At 42.7% G+C, this 26,700-nt stretch overlaps 1 pseudogene; it reads right to left on the reverse strand.

Annotated features, from left to right (window-relative positions):
- Window positions 1–284: 284 nt before the first annotated feature.
- On the reverse strand, window positions 285–2,257 carry LOC107541784 (lysine--tRNA ligase pseudogene; annotated as a pseudogene).
- Window positions 2,258–26,700: the final 24,443 nt, after the last annotated feature.

Here is a 26,700-nt window from a genome sequence, read left to right on the forward strand (position 1 = left end):
AAAGAGAAATTTATTTGCCGCTCATGCTCTTCATATATCTGGGGCATGTAAGGAAGTGGTCACAGTATGGTCAAGTGGTCTGCCATTGATGGAAGCACAGCCAAAGGTCAGTGCCTGAGTTCCTCCACTGGAATTAGGTACCGCATAAATCAGGATGTTGTACAAAACATCTCCATTTAATTGTGATGTGACTTCCACTGAAACAGATACAGTGGTGAAATGTTACTTTTATTTTTTTTAGAGAAAAATAGTTTATTTCATAACAAGGAATAAAAAAAGGAATTCTTAATTCCTTTTCTCTCTTTTGGTGATTGAACTGCACTAGTCAAATGGATAGTAACATACAAGGATTTGCTTGCAGTCCTTAATCTTTTGCAGAAATGTTAAGATGCCTGAGTTACGTGACTTGCAATTATTATTTTCTAGACAAAAGTGCCAGCTGTTGTGCTTTCCAGTATATCAGCAGTTGCTACATTTTCATTCTTGTTTTCGGGTTTTATGACAGGAAACAGAAGTACTTCCTTGATGTTATCGGAGTCTGTAAGAAACATGGTGACTCAGTGGATGCCCATGCCCCAGCCAGCTGTGGGGGGCAGTCCGTAATTCAGGGTGGCGCAGAAGTCTTCATCTATGAACATGACTTCATCATCACCAGCCGCCTTTGTCTTGGCCTGTTCTTCAAAAAGCTGCCACTGCCTCATGGAGTCATTCAGCTCTGAGTAGGCATTGCATATTTCCTTCTTCATGACAGACAGCTCACAAAGTGCTCAGCCAGACCCTCTTTAGAGCCAAAGGGCTCAATCTCTGCAAGAGATCCCAGATAAATGTAGGACTGATGCATGCCAGTTACAGGAACTCTCTAACAAAGTTATCAAGGAACCTGGCTGTGGTCCAAGGTGGAAGCATTCAATAGCTTTTGTCACATATATATCATCAGGAATTTTGCTAGTTTCTTCAGTTTTTAAGGGGTTAGTTTCTGGCAGCTTTACTCCCAGGGCTTTCTCAAGCTCTTCTAATGTCTGATTCTCTGGAATGGTGTGGTAAAGTCAATCTCAAAGGCATCGCCCTCAAGGCCATCTGGATGGTGGGTAACCTTGTAACTGCCTGTAGTGTTCCTCACCATCTCTGAGGCCATCTCCGTGATTTCCATGATATCATGATAGACTGTGTAAGCCATGTAGAACTCACAGGTGGTGAATTCAGGATTGTGAGTCAAATTAGTTCCTTCATTCCAGAACTGGCATCCAATTTCATGAACCGGGTCCATGCCACCAACAATCAACATCTTATGGTAGAGTTCTGGAACAATGCTCATGTGTAAATTCATATCCATCTCATTGTGGTAGGTGATTAAAGGTTTGGCCACAGCTTCTCCTGAGATGATGTTTATCATGGCAGTTTCAATCTCTAGGAATCCCAACTCATCCAAGAAACATCTTATATAGGTAATGGTAATAGAGCAGATGATAAATTTTTGCCTCACAAAGTAATTCAGAATCAAGTCCAAGTATCTCTGATGGTATTGTGTTTTCTTGTCTTTGAGGCCAAAGTGAAGATGAAATAAGATATGCAAGCAAGGAGACAGTAGTGTGATCTCATAGGGAATGGTGCTTAGCTCAACCTTCTTGGTTTTCCCAGGGTTCCCCTGAACTCCAATTATGTTTCCCCAATGCAATTTTTTATTGATACAAATAAATTCTTCTGATTTATAATTTCTGGAATTGGCCATAACTTGTAACTTGACCCCCTCTCCTTGAAAGTCATAGAAGATGAGCTTTCCCCTACAAGCTCTTTTGGCATGGATCCTACCTGCCACCTTTAAGGTGTTGTCACTCAGGTGGTTTCCAGGCTGCAGGTGACTCTATTCTTGGATGAAGTGAGTGAGCGAGACATCTACATGAAACTTGTGTGGGTACGGGTCTTCCCCACTGACCTTTAGTTGGTGGACTGCTTGACTGTGAATCTTATAGTACTGACTTAGGTCCAGGCTCCCCCCTTGGCACCCACATCATTGTCTGTGTTAAAGTTCGTGGCAGCAGCTGTGGCCTGGCTTAGTTGTTTCTCACTGAGCTCCTTCCGTTTTGTCGTCTTCTCCACCTTCTTTTCAGCTTTGAAGCATCTCTTTAGCTTACCTCATCCTTGTGAAGCACTGTGAAAGGAACAAGTTGACCCAGTCACAGCTTCCTCTGCCCCCACTGTGTCCAGGAGTTTGGCGCAGGGACCCCCTAACTAGCCTCACAGTCGCTTGTATCAACATGGCAGAGCACCCTGGAACTAATGCTTACCACCACCACTCTGCACAGTTTGGCTCACTGCCGTCCACATTCACCTCAGCCCCCTGAACTGCAACCATCTCTCCAGAGGGCCAGACCTGAAAATCATGAAATGTTACTGTAAAGAGAATCCCTGCCATATGGTTTGTTTTGTTTGTCAGTGTTATTTCTCTTGAAAGATTGACTTGTTTATTTCACACCTTTTCAAAAATGGGTCAAGTGATTCAAATAATAAAGAACAACAAAATGTTAAGAAAGACTTAGAAAATCAAGCCCATTTCAGGGAATCAGCAAGAAATATTTTAATTGAGAGGGCTAAACCAGTTATTGTGATGAAATATTAATTTTGACCAAGATTTCTGGTACCCGGGGCATAAAGGTTGACATGATGTGACATTCATATCTGCTTGGATAAAGCATGCCAGTTCTTCATGAAACAGGACCCTTCTCTAGTAATAAGAAATCTGTAGTATTGAAGTTGAAATTAGCCCTCTAAACAAAATATTAAAATCTTAAAAATGAAATTAAATAAATTTCAGAAGTCCATGTCATCTGTATCAGTCAGGATAGATTATGTCTTGCTGTAGTAACAAAAAAATCCTCAAATCTCACTGTCTTAACCCAGTGAATTTTTATTTCTTACATCAAAGCGTGATGCTGCCAGTGTGGCTTTCCTGGGTCATTCTCATTTTAGCAGGAACTCAGGGATCTGGTCTCCTTCTATCTTGTAACTTTGCCAACTAGCAGTCCTTAGTTGACAGTGTACAGATAAGGGAGAGAGTGGAAAAGTGCATCAGAAATTTTAGAGACAAGGCCTGAAAAAGATATATATTCTTTTCACTCATATTCTCTTGGCCAGAACTCAGTCACATGCTCCTAATTTATTTGCAAAGGCAGCTGGAATATGTGGTCTTCCTCTGTTCCCAGGAGGAAGAAATGGGATGCATGAGCATCTGGCTGATTTCTGCCAAGTCTCATATTCATTTTTAGGGCTTTTCTTCCTCTCATCTTTAAGTCTGTTTTGAAACATTTTAGTCCCTGGGATTTCTGGGGACAAGAAAGTTCACCAATTATACAAATATAAAGTAAAATTATTATATTAATATAATTTATCATAAAAATACTAAACGTTGAGATCATTTTAAATCACATTTCTGTAAATGATGAAAATTTTATATACTCAAGTATATACATTAATATAATCATCCAAAGAGGGGACTCTGTACCCTCCTTCTCATCCAGAGCAGCTCTAATTTGAATTGCTTATGTTTTGGGGTTCCAAATAAAAATTTTTTCATATGAGAATTTCTCAGATCTGGAAAAAAGATTTGGGAAGTACTGAATTTGGACAGGCTGTTCCCTTGACTGTGGCCACATAAGGATAAGAACCTTTTTTCATTCAGATCCAGGAGCCAAAAAGGATCTTTTCACAAATGCAAAAAAGGGGTGATCAGAGGCCTATCAGAAAGAGGGACAGTTTCCAAAACATTCATATTATTCTTTCTTTGAGCCCCGCGTCAGAAACAGTACGAGCTTTCAGCTGACCTGAAACACTGTCCTCCACGGAGTTTTGGGAAACTCATCAGCTTCCATTCATGGACATTTGCATTTTATGAAGCTTCGCACCCATACCTTTGTCTTTGAGGTCTGCCCCATTTAGATCCGTATTGCAAAGGCTTGAACTCCCGTCACAGCCAGGAATTTCTTCAGCCCCGGGGATTTGCTTGGTTTTGTGCCATTTTATCCCATTTTTATTTCTTCCATCTGATTCAAATGTCTCATTACCAACTCATGGTTGTTCTTAAGAAAAGAGACAAAAAGAAAAGCAGCGCCTCTCTTTAAAACAGGAAAACACGCTGGTTTGAATTTCCTGTCAGATTTGGGCAGGTTCCTTGGCAGTTGGGGATTTGGACACATTTCAGAAGTCAGAGTAAATTTCACAGAGCTTTATTGCCTCCCTCTGGACCCCGTTGGAGGACAAGGCGCCAGGCTCACCTTAGTAACCACACTTTCCATTAGTCAGCTGCCCTTCTGGGGCGCACACATCACAAGCGCCTTCTCCTCACTGTCCCCTGGCTTTTTACTCCATCTGTGCATTGGAAAGGGACTCTGAGTCATCAGCAGCACCTTTCAACTGGGGGGAAATGGGGCCCAGGAAGAAAGAGCCTGATGTCGCTTCAGTCCCCTTGCGAGGCAGCCATGCCTCTCTGCTGTTCTTGTTATCTTAGTGAGCTTTTCATTGCTGCCAGATAAACTGCGAAGTTGCAACGGGAGTGCAGAGTTCCTGTATGCCCCACCCCCGGCCTCCCCCACTGTCGGCCTCTTACATTACTGTGGCACATTCTCCACCCTAATAAGCCAATAGTGGTACATTATTATTACCTCAAGTTCATACTTCATTTCAGTTTCCTTAATTGTAACCTGATATCCTTATTCTGTTCTAAGATATGTCATCCTGGATCCCACATTACATGTAGTTGTCATGTCTCTTCTGTCATCGTGTGTGTGTGTGTGTGTGTGTGTGTACTAGGCTGGGATATAATATGTAGGTCATGGCCACCCACATTGAAAGCCACTGGTATAGAGCAAATGATAGTTAACCACTCCTTTAAATTCCTCACAATCACTGAAAAGGGAATGTTAAGGAACTTTCCAAATATTAGAAGCATTTGTGATGCTAGTTTGTTACAGTAAAAAAAAAAAAAAAAATGAAGAGAAGATAGTTATTATATTTACAGGAAATTGAACAGCAAATAGAATGTATCCTAGAAATGGAGAGAATTCAGGCTCAAATACCATTCAGGTCTAGAGGGACCCATAGCGTTTTCAAAGCCAGCAGTAATGTGCTCCTGCTCGCGATGTTCATTTCTTTCAGGAATGCTGTCTGTCCTTAGTGACTCATAGCAGCCACTTTTACTGACTTTTTTTTGAAGTGTCAGATGTGGTGAGTTGCCTGGGCGTAGGAAGAGTTGGTACGTAGGTTTGGGCTTCATTGACTGTTTCCCATGGGAAAATTCAGTTGGTTAGATGAAAGATGAAAGGCTGTCCTGGTCAGCTGTTTCAGGCCATACACAGATGGAAGGAAGCAGGGAAGGCGGGGTATGTACATTTGTCACAATCCTCAGTCCAGATAATTTAATATGGAGTTCCTGCCTTATTGGTGGTAGAAGGTAGGGAGTGTGGTAATGGACTCAGTGTTTCTGGCTACCTGAGAACGAAGTCTCTATGGCATGGACAGGATTTGACTGGGGTAACTCATCTATGTTTCAAGCCAAAGTGAACAGACTCTGTACACATAGTGGTTGTAAATAAATAGGACTTAGGTGTGTGTTTAAATTTTTAAAATTAATTTTCTGCCCTTAGAATACATTGTTGGAAGCAATTTTCAGAATATTTTAATCTTTCTTTTTGCCTCCAGGTAGGTAACTTGGTCACAACCAGTTGTTCTTTGATTTTTACTTTTATTTACTAGGTCTTTTTAATTTTAGTAATTAAAATGAAGTTGGATAAGTTACTTTGAAAAATTAAAACAGAATAATGATCATTCTAATTTGTAGCAATCACTTGATTAAACATTGATTGAAGAGTTTTTGCCTTATTGAACTCATTTATTTCCCCTGGCTTACCACCCCCCCTCCCAACTTTTGACTCTCACTGAGTTATGACAATAGGAAGGGAAACAAAATAAAATAGAAGTGAATGTATTCTACTACTTGTCAAGTGATTTGGTAGTTATGGGGTAAGCAAAGGAGTTTAAAAGATGAAATAATGCATCTATATTGATTTGTTCTCTCATTAAAATAATGAGGAGAAAGTTATTTCTAAGTTTGAGATAGTGACCACCTCTGAATAAGAATGAGCACACACACACACACACACACACACACACACACACACACACACCCTCAAGTCTCCAGCTGGGGCCGCTTTGCCCTAACATCTCAGCACCTCCTTGGCTTTTCATATTTACTTTCAATTCATTAAAGATACTTTGCTGTTTCCAACCTGTTTGGGCCTGGTGTTTCTGTTGGGAAAGTAAATGGCAAAAGACCACATGACACCCAAGAGCAAACAGTGCAGAGAAGCCCACAGCTGCTGCTTGAGGGAAGCACAGGCCGGTTGCAGAGCTGAGGAGGCGTGTGGAGCAGACAGGGACGGGGCAGGGGGGAAGCGGCGCTCTCTCCCCGCTGCCTCAGTGTAGGTCCCCCAGGAGGTGGGCACCGAGATAGAATTAGGGACATAAGACGTTTGATGGGAGATAAGAAAGGGGGGGGAGGAGCAGGAAGCAGAGAGGGGAGCCTCAGATCATGATGCGAGTCTGACATCCGTGGAGGGAGAGCAGGAAGGAAGAATTGGGTAGGCAGGGCGCAGGCCGCAGGGCAGCTCTGAGGGGCCTTGGCCAGGGTGATGGGGAGCCCCAAAGCAGCTCCACTGGAGAAACTCCTCCCTGGGCAGGAGCGCCTGCTGAAGTCAGCGCCCTCCCCAGGCTTGCTCATGGGCTCCGAGCTGTGTTAGGGAAGTGTAGCCTTGGTGTGGATGTTGCCATGGATCCCAGGACTTCAGAAGCTGCAGGCTGGCGGATAAGTACACTGCTCACTGAAGAGTCTCTTAAAGGGAGATCTGAGCGGAGCTTTTCCTTGGCTGCCACGCCCATGAATCACATTAGTATCAGAGCCCAAGAAAGGCAAGGATGGGGCAATTCCATCTCAGGCATCTGGTCACCCTGCTATTCTCTCCACACACACACCATAGCAGATTATAAGACCCACAGAACTGAGTCTGAGTGCTGAGAATTTTCCTTTACCTCCTAAAATCCTAAGGCACCTGGCAAAAGTTACCTTGACCCAGTTCAGTTTCTTCCAGCTACCACATGTGGTCCAAAAGCCTCTCGAACAATTTGCAGCGTGCTGACTCAACTTGGCAGAGCCGGAAGCCTCTTGGCAGAAATGAGAACTATCTCACCTCTCAGATCTGTACGGAAAGGGAAATTAATTCACTGGTTTTTATTCTTTTTTTCTTTTTGTGGTGTTGCGTTTAAATGTTGGAGGGTGTTGGCCTCTCTGTGACTCAGAAGCATAAATCTCTTTTCTAAGGTGAAGGACTAATTTTCAGAAAAAAGAAAGTCTCTTCCTGTTTTTCACTTTAAGGTCAAGAACTGGTTACATGGAAGCAGTTGATCCAAAATATTACAGAGGGATAGGAGGGTGGAGCATAAGTGAACTACAAGGCAAACGTGGCTTCTGAATACCACTCCAGGTAAATTCAACTTTGCAAGGAGCTTTTCAAAATTCGGCCAGTTATCTCAGTTGAGCCTATCACGCAAATTATCTGCTTGTTTACCTTGACCAGCACATTCACAACACCTCATATTTCACATCCCTGGGCCCAGATAATAAAATTATCTTCATGTGAGAGATAAATTAAAGCCTAACAAGTCAAAGGCTCAAAGGGATACAAAATTCCACGTGCAGAATAATTGCCTCTCCCATGGATAAAGAAGTGGTGGTACATATATACAATGGAATATTACTCAATCATAAAAAAGAATGAAATCTTACCATCTGCAACAACATGGTAGGACCTAGAGGGTATTATCCTAAGTGAAATAAGTCAGACTGAGAAAGACAGATAGCATATGATTTCCCTTATATGTGGAATCTAAAGGGCGAAATAAACAAACAAAAACAGAAACAGACTCATAGATTCAGAGAAAAACTGATGGTTGACAGTTGGGAGGAGTGGGGGATTGGGTGAAAAAGGTGAAGGAATTAAAAAGTACAAATTGGTAGTTACAAAATAAGTCATGGGGATGTAAAGTACAGCATAGGGAATATAGTCAATAATATTGTAATAACTATGTGTGGTGCCAGGTGGGTACTTGAATTATTGGGGGGGTCATTTTATAAATCATATAATTATCTAATCACTATACTGTACACCTGAAACTAATATAAAATAATATTGAATGCCAACTGTGATTGAAAAATAAAATTTTAGACAAGGAAAGAAAATTTGGCATGTTCCTTATAACAATACCTAATTCTCCCATTTTGATATCTTTAGTACTTTGATCTGTAAGTAAACTAAGTAGTTCATTAAGAAAAACAACTGGCCTCTCCCAGAGATCCAACTTTTCCAGATGCAGATTCCAAAGATATCACACAGCACACCTGTACTGCACTGGTCGGTCCCGCTGGTCTCTGTGCAGTTAGAAACTGTGCCTTAGTCACTGCCACATCCCTATGGCCCAACCCAAGCCCAGCACCTCGCAGTGGATTCAAATATTTGTTAAATGAATTCACGATCATTCTCTTTTCATTCTCTGAACCTCAGCTTCCCCATCCATTATGTGAAAGTACTAATGTGTATCTCACAGATTGCAGCGGGGATTGCCTGAGGCAGGGCACGAGAAAGCCAGCAGGAATCGCTAGACCTGTGAGTGACGGGATGGGAAGACTTGGCTCCTTTCTGGTCCACAGTGTCCTTTAAACAGGTTGGCTGATTGTGACCCACAGGCTGAAATCCAGCCTACCTCCTGTTTTTGTAATACCATGAGTTAAAAATGGTTTTTAAATTTTTAAGTGGTTAGAAAAAAATCAAAAAAAGAATAATATGTCAGAACACGTGGAAATTGCATGAAATGCAAATTTCAGGGCCCATGAATAGTTTCATTGAGACAGAGCCATGCTCATTTGCTGTGTACTGTGGCTGTGTTTGGGACACAACAGCAGAGCTGAGTAGCCATGACTGAGACCTTAGGGCCCACAAGCCTAAAACATTTACCCTGGGCCTTTAATAGAGAAAGTTAGCCGACATCTACTCTAAACTCAAAACTTCTTCTGTCCCATCACTACCCTGACCCCCGCTTTGGGCTTGGGATCTGTTTTGATGTCTTAGCTTAGAGACATTTGATATTTCCTCACGGATCTAGAGAGAAGGCGCTATTTCTTATTTATCCCGACACAACCGTCTGACTATCTGAGCAGAACCCAGCAGGGCGTTTCCCAAAGACATTTCACATCTGGGCGTGGGTAACGTGGCGAATGCAGGAGCAGAAGGACTGGGGTCCCCTGCAGACAGCCTCCTTACTCGGGGTATTTGTTAAAGGAAGGGCTGCTTCTGCTTTTCTCAGATTAATGTCTGCGTTTGAAATTTGTTCAGATGTGTATTATTTTTTTTGTCTGCGTGGGGCTTTTTATTTCATTTTTAAAAAGAAATTAATGGAAAGAGACTAAAAGCCAAAGCAGTTCCCACTTTAAAACTTAGGGGCTTGTGGGCTTTAAAATTAGAGTAGATTCAGGTCCATGGTTGGAAAGTGAAGTGGGGGCAGGGAGGGGGGGGAGAGAGGAAGGGAGGGAGGGAGGGAGAGGAGAAGGCAGCTAAGAAGTGCAATGGGCACCTAATGAGAAGACAGGAGGGCTAGAGATCCTGTCGGGAAGCTGGGGCCAGGGAGGTGAAGGGAGACTACCTCAGGAGGCAGCCTGGTTCTGTGAGGACATTTTTGCGGTAGTTAAATCACTTCCTGCAGATTCTGCGTAACTGTTTGGCATCCGAGAGTCTCCTGTTCTGTCTCCCCCGTCTGTGTGGTATGGCTGTGGTTGTAGGTGAAAGAGAGAACTTCAAACACCCTGTTTCACAGGGAACACGGTGCACCTCCTTCCAGAAGGAATCCAGCGGCCGCCTGGACCCGCGCTGCATTCCTGAGCTCCTCTGAGGGTGTAGTAAACAAGTCGCTGGGATCCAGAGATTCACGAAGAGAGGCTCAACACTGGGAAATGCTTTTGATTTCTTGGTTGCTCCATTTGGCACCATACCACGCGCTGTGAAAAACAATCATTTTTGCAGTGTTATAGATGGGTCTAATCACGAAACCCACCAACTCCTCCCCTCCCTGCCTTCTAAAATTGCTCTAACAAAATAAAAAAAACCCAACTAACACAATATTCCCGGAAGACGGGAAAACCAAATACTGAGGGTCGGGGGGTGTGATATAAAGCACATATGTGAGCTTTCAGTTTGCCCCAGTTTATAACACAGGCTGTGTGTGCACATTCACAGTTGGAACCTGTAAACTGAGATACGACCCTCTGAGTTGGTTTGGGGGCAACTGCACCGACTTGTGTGAGCCAATGCCTGCTACCAAGTGGTGTTTTTTTCTGAACTCTTTAATTCGAGGGGTTTTATTTGATTTTGAGGATTAACTGACCCTGGATAATTATTTTATTCTCCCACAGCCCCAGCCCCTTTGCAATGCTTTTAAAGAGAAGTTTAAGTTACATCAACTAGAAACATGTGCTTCAGTTTGATCTGCGGTTGGTATTTCTTAAGACCTGGCGAACTTTTGGTGCCTATAAACATTTTCCTTTTAGGGGAAGGGAGTGGATTATGGTTTAGAATTCCACTAACCTGTATTGGGACAAAGTGTCTGAGAGATGCTCGTTACATATCGTACCTGTGCCCTGGAAGAATGTCTTTCTGTTTCTGTGCCCAATTACAATGTCGTTTATAATAAAACCGTCTTCTTCCAGACATCAGCTTCCCACAACCCATTTTTCCTTCCTGTTAATGTTCGCAAAGCAGCATGTACTTGGCTCATTATTAACCAGCAACTTGTAGATGTTTCTTCTTCCTCCTAAACCTGGGGTGGGCAACAATTCTTCGAGCTGGATTACAAACACAGTAAGTTATTTTAAAGCCTGTGCCAGATAACTCTAGTATCCAGATTACTGTAGAGCATTCCTCTCTTCCCCACCATGCCCCGCTCTGGTTTTTCAATCATTTAGTCTAATCTTATGGTTTAATGGTTTACCTTGTAAGTTTTGATTGAATGCTAGACATTATATATGAAAATATTAGGTGCAATCCGAAAACTTAGATGTTTTCTTCGTTCAGAGAGTGTTTAGAATAGAGGCACGTCACCTTCATGTAGCCTGGGAGTGTCCTGATTGCAGGGTTTTGGCCTTAGCAGCAGAGGGCTGGTGGCTGCTGGCGGAGGCTTTGCCGGGTGAGTGCCGCCAGGGCCCTGGAGGAGGCGGGCGGAAATGCAGGCCTCGCCCTCCCAGCGCAGTAGCCTCTCCTTTCTGCGTCTGTTGTCCTGCCATTGGCCGGCCACTCTTTTGCTTCACTTCTCTTAGGCCTTTGCCCTGTCCTTTGCACGGTCACATCAATGTCCTTTTCATAGAGTCGTGGCTGCTTGGTGGGACCAGCCTTTCTGTAATTTTTTTTAGGTCCAGCTATGTCTCCCTCTTTCACTTGCTATATTGACAGCGTTTGGGACGGCTTTGTGAAAGGAGTTAACCAGAAGTTCCCCGGGCGGTCTCTGCATCTGAGGAAGTTGATGGGGCCCTCAGGAAGTTAGTCTGAGCTGATCAGCAGGCAGAAGAAGGGGTCTGCTGGGGTAAATGAAATAGAAGGACAGGAAGATAGGCACAAACAGAAGGACAGGAGGATGGATGCCACCATGCAGAGACTAGGAGGGAGAAGCTGCCCCAGAGAAACACAGTTCACCCGCCAAGAGGCCACAGGGTCCAGCAAACTGCCTGATTGTCATAAGATGAGAGAAAAGTCCACGGGGAGAGGACTCAGCCACTACTAAGTTCTAAAGCATTTAAGGATCCTGAGGAAGACAATACTGCGGTGCATATCAGCTCAATACCCCCTTTCAGTCCCAGAATTCTGGGAAAACCCATTTCACCAATTCCCTACAAAAAGTTTCCAAACCACTCAGAAAATAGTATTTGCCTGAAAAACATTCAGTCTTTCCTTATCAGTAAGCTCCTGCTGCCAGCAAAGGTAAGACTATGCTTTCCTCTAAAGATGTGCAGGGCTTTGGGCCATGGACAGACATTTGAGCCTTATGACTGTCCATGCGTCAGCCTGAGTTCTTTTAAAATAGCATCTTTTAGGCGCCTTCTAATACATACTGACTGCATTTTCTAGAGGCCCCTCTCCCTCCTTTAGCACAGACTTTCAACCCCCCTTCCTGTTGGGTAGGTGGTTCTAGGATTGCTTGGATTTTTGTAAAATCCTGGCCTTTACTTAGGCCTAAAACTGGGCAGACTGCCCTCATGGTGCATGGGAGTTAGATACCCTGAAGCTGGTCTTGATGTGTCAGCTCTGATGAGCTCTCATTTTTGGTAAAAAGGTGAAGCACATTCTCTCCTGGATTGGATTCCTGGAGCTAAATCGGGTTTGCTGGGGTTAGCATTACCTCTTTCCCCCCATGCAGAAGAAAAACAAAGACAGGTGGTTGTACAAAGGCCCCGGTGAGTAAATCTAAAGCACCTGTGAAAACTCAAAGTCAATATTTTCTTTAAAGTAAAGAAAAAGAGAATGTACACAATTGTGGGTCATTTAACTCAGCTGCCATAGCAGAGATCACCTGGCTATCAATGGCTGGCTTCTTTAGCCGCTCTGGGTTTCCTTAGGGCCACTAAGTTGGGCAGTGACCTCTGCCAACTTATCATCAAGATATCCCAGTATTTTGAACAAAATTGTTATGTTTCTATTCCCACCTGGAGGAAAACAGTGGTGATATTGCTTACGTGTTTGAAATGCTAGCTGTGTTCCTGGCACCAAGCTAAATGTTTTATGTGGATTATCTTGGTTCATCCTCACAACAACCCCATGAAGTAACTATTGTTACTTTCATGCATGGATCATAGAACGGTGGCTTAGAAAGGAGAGTTAATTTGCCCACAGTCATATAGTTTGTGATTGATTCAACCCATGGCTATTCTGACTTCAAAGTCCATGCTACATTGTCTTTATCAGTTGAGTAAAACTCATCTAAGTGTTTTCTTTTTCTTTCCTGGGTGTTTCAATCATTTATCAACAATGATTTATCATTTCTTACAGTTCTGTGGGCAGTTATCCTGCTCTCAGTGGTATTAGTCATATTCAATGACATCTCAGTTCTCCCCCACATGGCCTCTTTGGTACGTGGTTTCTTGTCTTCCAGGTGCCTCTCTCTAGCAGGATAGCCTGGGCTTTCTCACAACATTGCAGCTTGAGCTTAAAAACTCCAAGAGGAAGCTCTCTCAGGAAACAAACCTGACTGTGTAAGTGCTTATCTAGTCTCTGCTTGTATCATACTTGCTAATGCCCCATTGGCCAAATAAAGTCACATGATTAACATCAGCTTTTGTGTGGGCGGGGCCTTCACATGGGGACTGATAGGAGAGCTGTGTTCATTGGGGAAGCCACAGTGCAACAGCCCCCACTCCAGTAGCAATAGTCATAGTAACAGTGTCTGTCACTGAGCACTGACTGGTGTGCTAGCCAATGTGACTTCTCTTTAATCATCGTAATAACACAACCTTTTGGCTCGGAACCTTTATCTTCATTTTATAGGAGAAGTAACTGAGGCCCAGAAACTCTAAGTAACTTGATGAGAAAACAAGAGCGAATCCAAACACTGGTCATTCTGTTTCTAAGGTCCCAACATAAGAGAGAGTGTGATGTGTGGGGAGTGGGGGAGGAAAGAATGTACTGTTAATGTAACAGCAGGCCGTGGAATTCGGAAGGAAAATGAAAGGTCCTAGGCGGTGGTCTTCATGACGGGCACTGTAGCGTGTTTGGGGCCTTCTTGTCTCAAGACTGACTTTCTTGCATTGGCAGTCATCCTTTCCACTCTGGCATTTCAAATGCAGAACACAGTCAGTAAACAAGATTGGGTATAATTACGCTCATCAAAATGTGGAAGACTATAACGCAACTTTTCTTTTAATCAGTCTATTGTTTTAATCCTTGGCAAAAAAAAAAAAAAAATCCAGCCTTTCCTTTGGCTGTGTTTTCTACAAGTTCTTCCCCTAAACCATTTGGGAAGCAGAGAGTTGGAGAAAGAATGAGAGTGGAGGGAGCTATAATACCCGACAATAATGCAGATTTCAAAACATAGCTTAGATTTTTGGAAAATCCCTTCATGAGCATGAAAAGTGCAACGACTTATGCTCAGATGCTTTTGCCAGCTGAAAACCACCATGACACTTGAGCACAGTTGCAAATGTTCTCTCTCTCCCACCAGCACCCAGGCTGTGTTCCAGGCGATGAACACAGTGTTTGGCCTGTCTCAGGGCTGGGAATGTATGAAGCGTGGGCATTGTTGGGTGAGCTTGGAAGGGCAGTACTTAAAAGCAAGGGAATCATGTGGAAAGATTAACGGAAACATATTAAAATATGATACCTCCAAAAATAATTTCTTGCAAGCAGTAAGAATTAATGCATTGTGAAACAAACAGAGCTTTCACTATTACCCTCAGGGAAGAAAAAAAAATGGGGGTGGTTGGCTCAGTGGAAAATATCGGCCGTGATTTTTTTTTTTTTGGCCTTTTTTGTGCTACACGGCACTAATTGATTGAAGGGGTTGGTTGTGGGGGGGCGAGGAGCAGAGTGGGAGGGATAAATGAGACCATGTGATTTTTGGTATATTGGCAGGGGCTATTTTATTTTCACTCCTGTGTCTGACTGGTTACTTCACTATTGTTTTGGTGTTAGAGGTAATTTTTAGTTTTAAGTGGATTGCCTGTTTTTTTTAAATGCAGACACTTGGAGGAAAAGCTGACTAATGGGCCTGCAAAATCACTGGGGTGGGTGTTGACAGATCTGACTGGCATTTGCATGGCATTTCCCAGTGTCCTCTCCCCCCACCCTGCACCCTAATGGCAGTTGTTTAATGGTACAAAGGTCCTGGAAAATAGCATTTCTTTCAAAGTGAAACCCATAGAGAAAGGAGTCATTTTATCTTAGCAAATAACAAATTCTTACAGGAGCTTGTAATCGCTGTCAACTCTTCCCCTCCACCCCTCAAAAATAGACCTTGTGGTGTGAAATGAGGACAGCAAATGATTCATATGTAAGTGAGTTTATAATTCATTTTAGAAATAAAGCTGAACTCATAAAGTAGAGTCCAGGAAAAATAAGAAAGAATGAATAGCCTTAAGGGCACATCAGACTACTTAGGCCAAAATAAAAATATTTGGTATAACTTAAAATAAGTCTATATTTACTTTGTGAAAGGTTATGTGCAATTAAAGTTTCCTCTGTCTGTTGAACAGTCACTTGAAAGTAGTTTTGCAACATTCATATAGTGACTTCCAATTTATGGAGGGATTGTGTGCCTTGGACCCATCAATGGTTCTGTGAAGAAGGCTTCTCATGTAACACTGTTGACAAATAACAAAACAGGCCAACAATTTTGACACTTTCCTAAGGTCACATGAATCATAAGTGACAGAACCAGGACTTGAACTTTCCATTAAGTTGTTCTGTATCTCACTGTACAAGGCTCTGTAATTATGGTAGCCAAGGGCCCTCTCACCTATAATCGGGGTGGTGGAAAGAGTTCTGAATATAGAATTAGGAGAGCTAGCTAGATTAGAGTATCTCCTGATATTACTTTGCTGAATGACTTGAAACGCATCACTAAAACTCTCCATGCCTCAATTTTATTGTCTGTAAATTGGGGCAGGGGGGTGGATTTATCTACAAGGTTGTTGTGAATGCAAAAATTCTTTGAAGATGGTGAAGTTCTCTACAAAGATACACTGTTGTTGTTTATTAGGCACAGACTAGATATCCAGCAATAGGCCAGGAGCTATGAGAAATCCAGAAGGTTTTTTTATAGTCTGTTCTAACATCCTGTCCTTCTTTCTTTCCCATCCATTCTAGAAGCTCCATGCCCTAGTCACAGTGAACTTTTTAGTTTTCCTATATATAACATACTTCTTCCTATCTCTATGCCTTTACATATTTTGGTCTTCCTGTCTGGAATGCCCTTTGCCTAAGAACTCTTAGGCATCCTACAGAGGCCTTTTCCAACTCTCCTGGGTAGAGTTAATTTTTCCTTTTTTGGATTCCCATACTGTGTTCACACCTCTGTTATAGCACTTCCCATAGCGTATTGGAATCCATCTGTTTACGTATCTACTTCTGCCCCTTCCTAAGCCATGAGCTCCTCAAGGGAAGCTGCTGCCACCTGTATGAAGCCTGTGTGCCTGGCACATAGGAAACACCCAAAGGCTTGGCTGCTGAATGAGTAGACATATAAGAATTACTGTTCTGACTGACAGGTACATCACCACCTAATTTAGGAGCAAGACAAAGACATGGAAGACTGGCAAGGTATGAGCCATTCATACATTGAGATGAAAAGGTGATCATTGAAAGCTAAAGTAACTAGGGAAGCAAGTGTATAGAATTAGTTAATGATAGGAATTGAGTGGGGAAAACATTAAATCCACCAGCATTATTTTAGGAGGGAATCCTATTGGTTTTGGAAGCCCTGCTGTGATAAACGCTAGAAACTGCTAGGTATTCAAGGGATCTTCTTGGGGTAGAACTGTTTGGTAAGAGGAAGGGGGTTTGTCTAGTGTCCCGGGGAGATAAGGGATGAGGCAGAGCATTAAGGATGCTGCTCGAAGGCCACAGGCCCAACCAAACCTAATGAAGTTGCCTAAATCCTGAAGAGCTTAAACTGAATAGATGTGTTTTTGGTTGGTTTGTTTTTTAATGGAAGCAACAGATAGACTTAAACCAGAGACGTTCTATGTGAATACTGGAACAGGGAGGCAGAGAGAGAAGCGAGGCACAGGCGCTCCTAGAAGGGATGAAGAGAACCCTTCTGAGGGTCCCAAGAGTTAAATTTAGGGTTTGGGCCAGATTTAGCCAAATCTCTAAGGAATGGAGCTGGGGGCAGAGGGAGGGGGAAGCTGACATGTAGATGACAATATCAAAAAGATTGTTTCTACAGAGCAAAGAACTGCCATGAGTCTTAAGGAATCAATGTTAGAGCAAAATAACACATCAATCCTCTTTATAGACATCCCTGTAGCCACTGACCCTTAGACCTATAGCCCATAAATGTCAGCCCACTGACCATGTTAGTAATAGAGGAAAAGTTCTCCTGTGTCTCTGGATAAGTGAGGAAAAACAGCATTGATGTGAGATCTTCATAATACTAAATTCATTAAAGAACTGTTATTTTGAAATTATGTTCTTATATATCGTTTTGTTATAAATGTCCTTTCTTTTATGAATTGATGGTTTCTTTTTGACATCCTTACATGGCAAAATTAAAATGTGTCAATTTTATGTCCATCTCCTAAATTTCTTGGAAATTTCACTGGTCTGTAACATTCAAAAGTCTAGGAGCTGTCTCTTAATGTGACCCACAGTATCATTTTAATTAGCTGATTTGTCTTGAATGAAATGGAAGGAAGGAGACTAATTTCAGCTCCTAAGTCCACTATTGCTGGTCTTGGTTGATGTTTAAGGCAGTGCCTTTTTTATTCCCATCATCTACTGCCTCTTCAAATTAAAATTTGTGAGTGGCAGAACTGCCCCAGGGCCCCTCTTAAGACTATGTGCATATGGACAGGGTTTGGTTCTGTAATCAATATGCTATTCAGCAAAGTATATCTTGCACCTAGTATAAACAATACCTTGCATTGTGTTATTACAAAGCAGTGTTTATGTCATGATTACATATTTTCTCTTACATATTATGAAATGCACAATTATTATGCTGTACAGTAATTGACCACAAATGGCACGCATTTCATGTACATGGCTGCATTTCCTGTGACTTTCTGTATCAGGGCCAGCTTCCTGGGCATGCAGCCTGTGTAGTCCCACCAGGCCCCATGCTCAGGAGGGCCCGCACTTGGTTTAATGCTCTGCAGTTGCTGTCTTGAAATTGTTAATAGTTTTTAAACAAAGGGTTCCACATTTTCCCTTTCCACTGAATCCTTCAAATTATGTTGCTGGTCCCTTTTTATATCCAACTGCTCTTGTAAGGATTCAGGTCAAGCTGGGAGATAGAAATAGAGGTACTAGAAAGAGATTTGTTTTTCGCAGCTCCCTGGATTTTTCTGCCTGCTCAAGAGCTCTGCCTCCAATCCAACTATGAGAGCTTCTTCTATTACTTATAAGATCTTGGCCCTTTTATTCCATGGGAGGAAGGAGAAAGAGTTAGCTTTGCAGAAAATAACTGGTTTAAGTTAGCACAGAGTAAAGGAAGGGAGCTGTGAATGTGTGTTAATAGGAATGATTGCTGGGGGGGGGGGGTGCGGAAGCAAGATGGAGGGGATCAGTGGGGAAAAAAGGGGGGATATCTGTAATACTTTCAACAATAAAGATAATTTTTTTTTTTTTAAAGGAAGGATTGCTGATGGAGAGGATGGGAAAACAGGAAAGATGCATTTGAAGATTTGAAAACATGGGGCAATTTGAGAAGTCAGTGGGAGCTCCTGAGCCCCTTGTACAAGGTACAAGGAGGCCTGGGGAAGGAAGGGTGCCCAAGGAAATCCTTCTCCATATTTATCTCCTTCTGGCACAGGCCTCTGCCTTATTCTAGAGGCTGGGCTTAGTTGACTTTAAGTCCTACTGAGGATACCTAGGGGAGAGATGGGAAGAAGATTCTGGGCTGTCTGATTTTTTGCGGAAAGATTAAGGCCCCAAATATCTCCTTATGGACTAACATTCCATCTGACAGAAAGCATTTAGATTAATGCAGGCCGATCATCTTGGAAGGGTAAGGGTTAGGGCAGGGGACTCCTCTTCAGTCCCTTCTTTGGCATAAGCCTTGTGCTGGAGGTGCCTATAGCAGGAGGTGAGCTCTTCTGGGAGAAGAGCAGAGAGGATAATTCTCACTGGTAGGTGGCCAAGGAACAGCTTTCGGGGGAACAGAAGTACTTAATGGGGTAAGTTGCTGCTGTGAGATATGCAGCATAACCTACCTAACACTCCCCCACTAGTCTAGAACATCTTCAGTAGATGTAATGTTGCTTCTTATGGTTTTGTGTTAGTGGATTTCTTTGGGGAACTAAAAAAAATGCCAAGTTCTAAATTCAAGTTGATTCAACATGAAAATATAGATTGTACGCTTGGGCTCAGGAACCAGAGACTAAAGGGACAGTGAGCAACTGGCCTCTGGATAGTGTGGCCTCTGTAAGAATTTCAGTTCTGCTGTTATCTTCCTGCTGAGGTCCTGAGAATGTGGGTATGTGGCCCTGAACTGTGGTGGGGATGGTGGGCATACTTGTAAGCAGAGTGAAGCCTGTGCAAGCTGCGAACCTATTAGCTTTGGGGATCAGTCATCCTTGCCCAACTTTTTATAAAATTTTTGTACTTGTTAGGATGATATTTTGTTTAACTCATATAGTGGACTTCAAATATCATTGGAAATAATACTTTTGTTACTGGACAGCTGCCGATGTCTGAGGGGTCTTGGCTCTTCCCTCAGCTCTTGTCACATTCCCAAGAAAAACTTCAGATGAGTGACAGAAAGCAGTGTTGAAGCAAACAAGGGAATTTATTAAGAATACACTTGGCACAAAGCACAAGTGGGCAACTCAGCTAGTCTGAGTGCACTGCCTGGTGGGGGTTCAAGGGTTTTATGCTTTCCCCTCTATAGGTTTCAAGGTTCCCCTTTTACATTGTTGCCACTCTTCCAAGAATTTATGAGAATATCTGGCGATTTCATTTTGGCCGGTCCCCAGATGGCTGACTTCTTTGTTTAGTGGATGAGATAAACTCCCCCCCCTTTCCCTCCTTCCCCTCCTCCTATCCTAACAGCTATTTATCCTGCCACATTCCCCCATCAGGTGATACCATCCAAATGCTTTTGGGGTTTTTTTGTTATTTGTCCCCCAGACTTCATCTGTCCTTGGGATTAGCTGGCACAAATGGCACTAATTGGGTCTTTATTTTCTATTTTCCCAGGAAAGGGTGATTTAAACTACATATTTTCTGGTTAGGCAGGAGAGGTATAAACCATTTACCCTCAAATAGCCTTGGTCGGGGAAGATAAGTTCTTATGATTCACAGGCTGGCTGCAAGCTGCCCAAACTGTTTGGCCTTGTTTAATTTTCTTGTCTCAGTTTCCCCATTCCACTTGCCCAGGAATTTCCCTAGCTTCTTACTATCCTACCACACTTTTGTCATTAGTTATGTTGCCTTTTAAGTTTTTCCAGGTTTCTTCTATTTTCTCTCCTTCTCTCTCTCTTTCTCCTTTTTTTCTTTTTATTCCTGCACACTACATATAAGTACACTTAAGTTTTACTGATGCCATAAGGTTAACCTAAGACAGTGTATGTTGCCAGGCACAGGTCAGAATACTGGGTAGGCATGCAAAAAAGAGATATTTTGGCAGAAATAGAGCTTAGGAAGCCAATATATACTTTTTTACCATAAGTTACAGTAAATATTTACAAATTCAGTCTCATGTGGGTATTCAGATTTTGAGCGAAAGCAATCTCATGCACAGATATTTACTTTGAATATGTTCTCTGGTTTTCAGTAGCCATGACTAATTCCCCTTTTCACAGAGAGTAGAGAGCAAGTTGGCTCTGATTCTAGCAACACACACATACACACGCACACACACTCAAAAACACAAAACAGTTTACAATGCACATGCTGGTAGCGGGCATACAGTCAGAATGCTGGGGTAAGAAAACAAATGCAAACCCTAAAATCATAGTGTAATAAATGAACTAAGTGTTGTTGCTGAAGGGGCTGAATCACTGTTCCACTGACTCTTACTCTGACTTTTGCTGGGAAGGCAAAGACTCAGTAAACTGAGTCTGATATAGTGAATGAACTGAATCAAGTAAAGACATTCATTGAGGATCGTTGTCGATGGCCTGAGAGATGTGAGGATCATATGGAAGATCCTTACTTTCAAGGAACTTATATCTGTAAATAAACCACATCAACAATGCAAAGTTAAGTAACCATGAAAGATGTGAATGACCCTTGAAGGAAACAACAGAAGAGAGGCAGAGATGGTAGCTTTATAAATGGAATGTATAGAATTGTCTCAGAGAGGTAAAAGACCCTTTGAGGCTGACAGAAAAGGGAAATCTCTCTGGAGGAGGTAGATTCGAGTATTAAAAGGGGGCATTCCAGGCAGGAGAAGGCATGAGCAGAATTACGGAGGTGGTGAGAGATCCATGTGCATGAGAGTGAGATGAGTAAGCCAATCTGGCTGAAATGAAGTTTCAGGATGATGAATAATTGGAGATAGCACTGGAAATAGCTAGTGTGTTGGATTCCAGAAGGCCTTGACCCTTGGGGACAGGAGAGTCACCACACACCATAAGAGACTTGTTCTGACAAGGTAACCATCTCTGAATCCACCTTTGCCTCCGAGCCCTCTTGGCCTTTCCCTTTCTGCTTTCACCTTGCAGCCAAGGGTCCATTCCCACTGGATAGACCTGCCCTTCCTGGCTCCATTGATCCAAGTCTGACACAAGTCTAGGCCTGGCAGGTAAGTGTGCAAGGCCATGTGAGGACTTCTTGAAACTCATTACTATTCCAACTTGGACAGAGCCAGTTTTGAAAGTGGGGTGGCGAAGTCTTCTTGCCTCAGGATGTGTGGAAACACCATCTGCATGCACAATGGAAACACAGATGGCTTCTCCTATTCACTGCTCCCAGAACCCACTCACCTGGCCTCTGACCCAAGAACCTGAGAAGTAGGTGTAAGATTGGGCATTTGCTTAAAGGGCAAGGATTGCATAAAGTTTCATCTACAACCCTGAGCAAGCCTTAAGGAACACAGACCTGATAATGCATTATTATAAGAAAATGAAAAGCCCAGACTTTGTGGTGGTGCCTTCTGAGCTGCGTAATTCTGGAGAGAATGAAGCAGGAGATTGATTATACAAACTGCAGACTAAACATTTAAACCCTGTGTGGGGGGCCGGCTGACAAGCAGAGGTAATTAATAGGCAGTTACAACGTGGAAGATTCTGGAAAATAGAATTTTGTCGTCTGAAATTCACAGTCTCTGACAGAAGAATATTAGTAAGATGAATGTAGTTGGCTCAAGGAAAATTGAGAGGAAAGGCATTCTCAAATCACTTTTGGGAAAACTCCTGGTGGTGTTGGGTTCCCTCTGTCCCCTTATGAAAGAGTGTATTCCTTGAGTGTTACAGTTGGCGAGCATATGGGTAAAGGAGATGTCACAAGCAACTGCTACAGCTGTACAAGCAAGCCACTGGGAAGATTAGACACTTGTTAGTTTTTGTAAAGTTAGGTGTCTGGTCTCTGTTTCTTTGCCTTCCAAAGGCACTTCCTGGCGGAGAGTTACAACAGTGCCTCAGAGAAAACCCCCGGTCGGCAGCATCTGCTCCAGAGCTTGGCAGACTGCAGCTGGCCAGGAGCATGGCTTGCTAATTTTCTGGGTCACGCGTGGCGGTGGTGGTGATGGGCTTCAGCCAAACAGGGCCCTCTAATTCTGCTCCCTTTCTCCTGCCCCAGAGGCCCTGATTATTAGAAGGTGTCACAGGGATTCTTGCCTTCCTTTGGGTCAAAGGGAAAAGGGAGGGAGCATAATGAATTTTTTGGAGAGCCAGGAGTCCAGTATCCAGAGCTGGTTTTTAGAACACTGTGAAGCTGAACTTAGATGACCCTCAACTTCTTTTTCTTCTATATTCTTTTGGGGCTCTTCCTCAGCACCAACGTAATCCTCACTGCTGACAGATCCCTTTGTTCTAGTCCCTAAATATCTAATTTAATCTTCCTTTAGAATATCATCAATGTCTTCTTTCCTTCCTGTAGGAGCCCTCCTTCCAAAACGATCCCAATCCCCACCTCTTCAGAATGTCCACATATGTTATCTTGTGCATTCCTGTGAAGCAGATAATCTTATTATTTCAATTTTACAAAAGAGGAAACTGAGGCTCAAAAAACTTAAGTAACCTACTTAAGTAAATAGTCCAGGCAGGGCTTGAACCCAGATCTCTGGCTCCAAGAGGCCTTGTTCATTGCCTCACACTCCGCTGCTTGAACAGCAGATGAAAATATTTGGGTAGCTGATTCTTCTCACTTTTTTAGAACAACTAATAGGCTAATCTCGAAAAAGCAACAATCTGCTAAGGCAATGCAATGGACTAAATTGTGTGTCTCCACCAAATTTATATGTTGAAGCCCTAACCAACGTAATGGCATTTGGAGGTGGGGCCTTTGAGAGAGAGTTTCAGATGAGGCCATGAGGGTGGAGCTCTCCTGATGGGATTAGTGCCCTTCTACAAAGGGACACCAGACAGCTTATTCTCTGTCTCTCTCCTCACTGTGAGAAGGCAAGCCAGGAAGAGTTCTCATGAGAATCTAACAATACTGGCACCCTGATCTCAGACTTCCAGCCCCCAAAACTATGAGAAAATAAATTTCTGTTGTTTAAGCTACGCAGTCTACAGTATTTGTTATGGTTACCCAAGCTGTGTAATACAGGAGAATACAGAGAGAACTGGGATCATTGTGCCAGTGTGTAACCATATCTATTTACTTACCAAATGCCCGCATGATGAATCCCAAGAAACCAGGGAAGAACTAGGAAAACACCAAAAAGCAAAAACTGAACCAGGAAAGTCTGTTGTTCCTTTTTTACTAGGTTTTCCTAAAATTATGTTTTAGTACAAAACCTTGAGTACAAGCCTATAAGATAGTCCATAATTTCTCTTAACCCAATAATATCAGCTTGAAGTTTTCCTCCTGCCCCAACCCACCCAAGTTGGACACAATATTCCCAACTGTATTAGTTATAAAAAAATAAATGCAGCCTTGTCTGGGTAGCTCGTTGGTTGGAGCATCATCCTGTTCACCAAAAGGTTGTGGGTTTGATTCCCGGTCAGGGCAAATACCTAGGTAAATGGGTTCAATCCCTGGTCAGGGTGCATAGGTGAGGCATCTGATCGATGTTTCTCTCTCACATTGATGTTCTTCTCTCTCCTCCTTCCTTTCTCTCTAAAACCAATTTTTAAAAAACATATCTTTGGGCAAAGATTAAAAAAAGAAAGAAATGTAAAACTCTGCTCAGTCATTTTAAGTCAGTGTCTTCTTGACTTAGTTGGTTCCATCTGTTGTTCTGGATGAAAGAAGTACCCTTGAATGAGCTTTAGTCTTTGGAAGTTACTTTCTATGATATCAAAGCTACACATCTGGTGAGTGGCAGGCAGTAAAGTTTCTCTTGGGATAAGCCAAGTGGGATGATTCGAATCACCCAAGGGTGATGTCATAGTCCAAGATCAACAGAAATGTGCTTAGGCAAAGGAGGAATTCATTATCTCTCATAACCAAACCATAAGAGAATTTTGGGAGGTTTTTGGGGGTAATGCTGATGAAAACTCAATCATCATAAGCCTCTGTCTCCCTACTCCTGGCCTCTGCTGTTCTCTACTCAGTTCCCTTCTAGCTAACAAACGTCCTCCCAGCAGCTGGAAATAAGACCAGCAGAAGCAACCAACCTTCACAGCTCACACCTGGGGTCTAGTGCTCACCCCCAAGACCAGTTGACATTGATGGTAGCAGTTTTAAACTACATGAATGGAATGGGGGAAGGGATTATCTCCCAAAGTTAAGAAAAACTATTCAGAAAAGGATTGATTGCAGGAAAGGACAGCGTAGATTCCAAATAAACAATACCATAAATGGTTATGGGAATCACAATGGATGATGACAGAGCTGATTATTTATGCATTACATATATTCTTAAAATGTAGGTTCCAAAGAAAAAATTGATTTGCAGCATCCAAAATTCCCACTATTTTCTTAATATTACTAAAATAGAATTATGAATGAATGGAAACTTTCATCTTAAATACATAGTAAAGCTACACTTAACTGATGCCAGCTCCTTCTGACTCATACATTTCAAAGACAGTTTCAGATGAAAATTAACTCTAAAAGGGTTTTGAAAAATAATAACGAGGAAAAATTGAAGTAATGAAACATTAATTCACCCATTATTTCCCCTCAAGTATGTATACTGTAACTGCAAAACAACAATACCAAGAATTTTAAAAAGTGGCAGGCACACTAGAACCTTAAACCAACCATTTTAAAATGTAGTCATTTTGTTGGTATAATAATAATAGCTAATAGTTATTGAATATTTACTAAGTACAGGTAACTATTATAAAGCTTTTATTGGCATTTTCTGAATTAATACTCAAACAAGTTGTTGGCAAACTAATAAGGCCTGTGGCCAAATCCAGCCCACCATCTGCTTTTGTATGGAGTTTTATTGGAACACAGCAACGCCCATTCATTTATGCATTGTCTATAGCTACTTTCACACCACAGAATTAACTAGTTGCAACAGAGACTGTACGAACTGCCTAAAGAATTTATCATCTGTTCTTTGATACAAAAAGTTAGCTGATCCCTGCAAAACAATCCTGTGAAATAAGTACATACTCATCTGTGCTTGATCCCAAGGTTACATAGTGGCATTGTCAGGGCGGTGAGTCAAACCTAAGTCTGTCTGAATATAAAGTCTATAATCTTTTTAGGTATTTTCACAGTGGGGAACACAGACCATATGGCTTCAAATCAGACTCCACCACTTAGAAGCTGCATCTGGGACATTTTGCTTAACTGCCCCATGTCTCAGATTTCTCCACAACTCTTCCAGTTAGTAACTAATGTTGCTGGTCATCCTTGACATCAGTATAACCTTTGGACTCGAGGGTGCCTGTCCCAGGCCCTACATCTCAGGGCCTCCCACATTTTGGAGTACTTTCCTCAACATTTTCAAAGTTCCCTCAGGTACCTGGGAACAACTGGGGTGGCAGTCTTATCTGGGTGGAGTCCCAGGACCAATATCCTTGGGGACCCTGGTTCCCATTTCTCTCCTTTGGGGTGCTCTATGATTTCTACTCTTCTCTACCAGTGGGGTCAACCAGATGCCCTAAAGCACTCCAGGACTCATATCTATGAGATCATTCTGGGGCCTTTGGTCTGGCCTTGATTCCAGGAGGGTGGCCTGACAAGCAATTGCTCCCCAGTATAGCCCAGTCATTCCTTGTTGAGATTTCATGAGATTGAGCTACCGTTCAAGTGCAGACATACTGATTTTGATGACCCTCAGGTAGAAAACACAAGTTCTGGGCTCTGGAGTACCCATGGCCCACTGCCAACCCTTGGTCCATGTGCCGGCTGTCACCCCTCCACGTTCCATTACATGGCAGCCTCTGGTCTGTAGTGCCCCAGGGCAGCAAAAGTGGCATCATACATCTTTTACCCTGCTCACCATCCGTCACTGGCACCAGGATGGTCAATCTCCCTCCCTAAGCAGCCCTTCTCCTCAGAGAGCTTCTGAGCAGGGCCCTGTGAATGCCAGGCGGATGCCCTTCCCGACTGAGGCACTGTCCAGGGGCCTGTCTAGTGTTGGCGCTGAACCCCATGTTCAGCCATGCTGGTGAGAGACGGACATTCCTTGCATGATGGGACCTCTCTTGTTTGTTAACTCTTCTTTCCCTGATGGGGTTTGTGGAAGGCAGAGGTGCTGTCAGTGCTGAAAGAAATCACATTATAGGAGTTCAGTGACTACCTGAAGGAGTTCTAGAGAAGATATGATCGGAAAATGTGCTGTTCTATGTTTATTCTAGAAAATTTCAAACAGTGCCTTTCACATAATCAG

This window comes from Miniopterus natalensis, chromosome 13, assembly GCF_054644295.1.
Source record: "Miniopterus natalensis isolate mMinNat1 chromosome 13, mMinNat1.hap1, whole genome shotgun sequence".
Classification (NCBI taxonomy): domain Eukaryota; kingdom Metazoa; phylum Chordata; class Mammalia; order Chiroptera; family Miniopteridae; genus Miniopterus; species Miniopterus natalensis.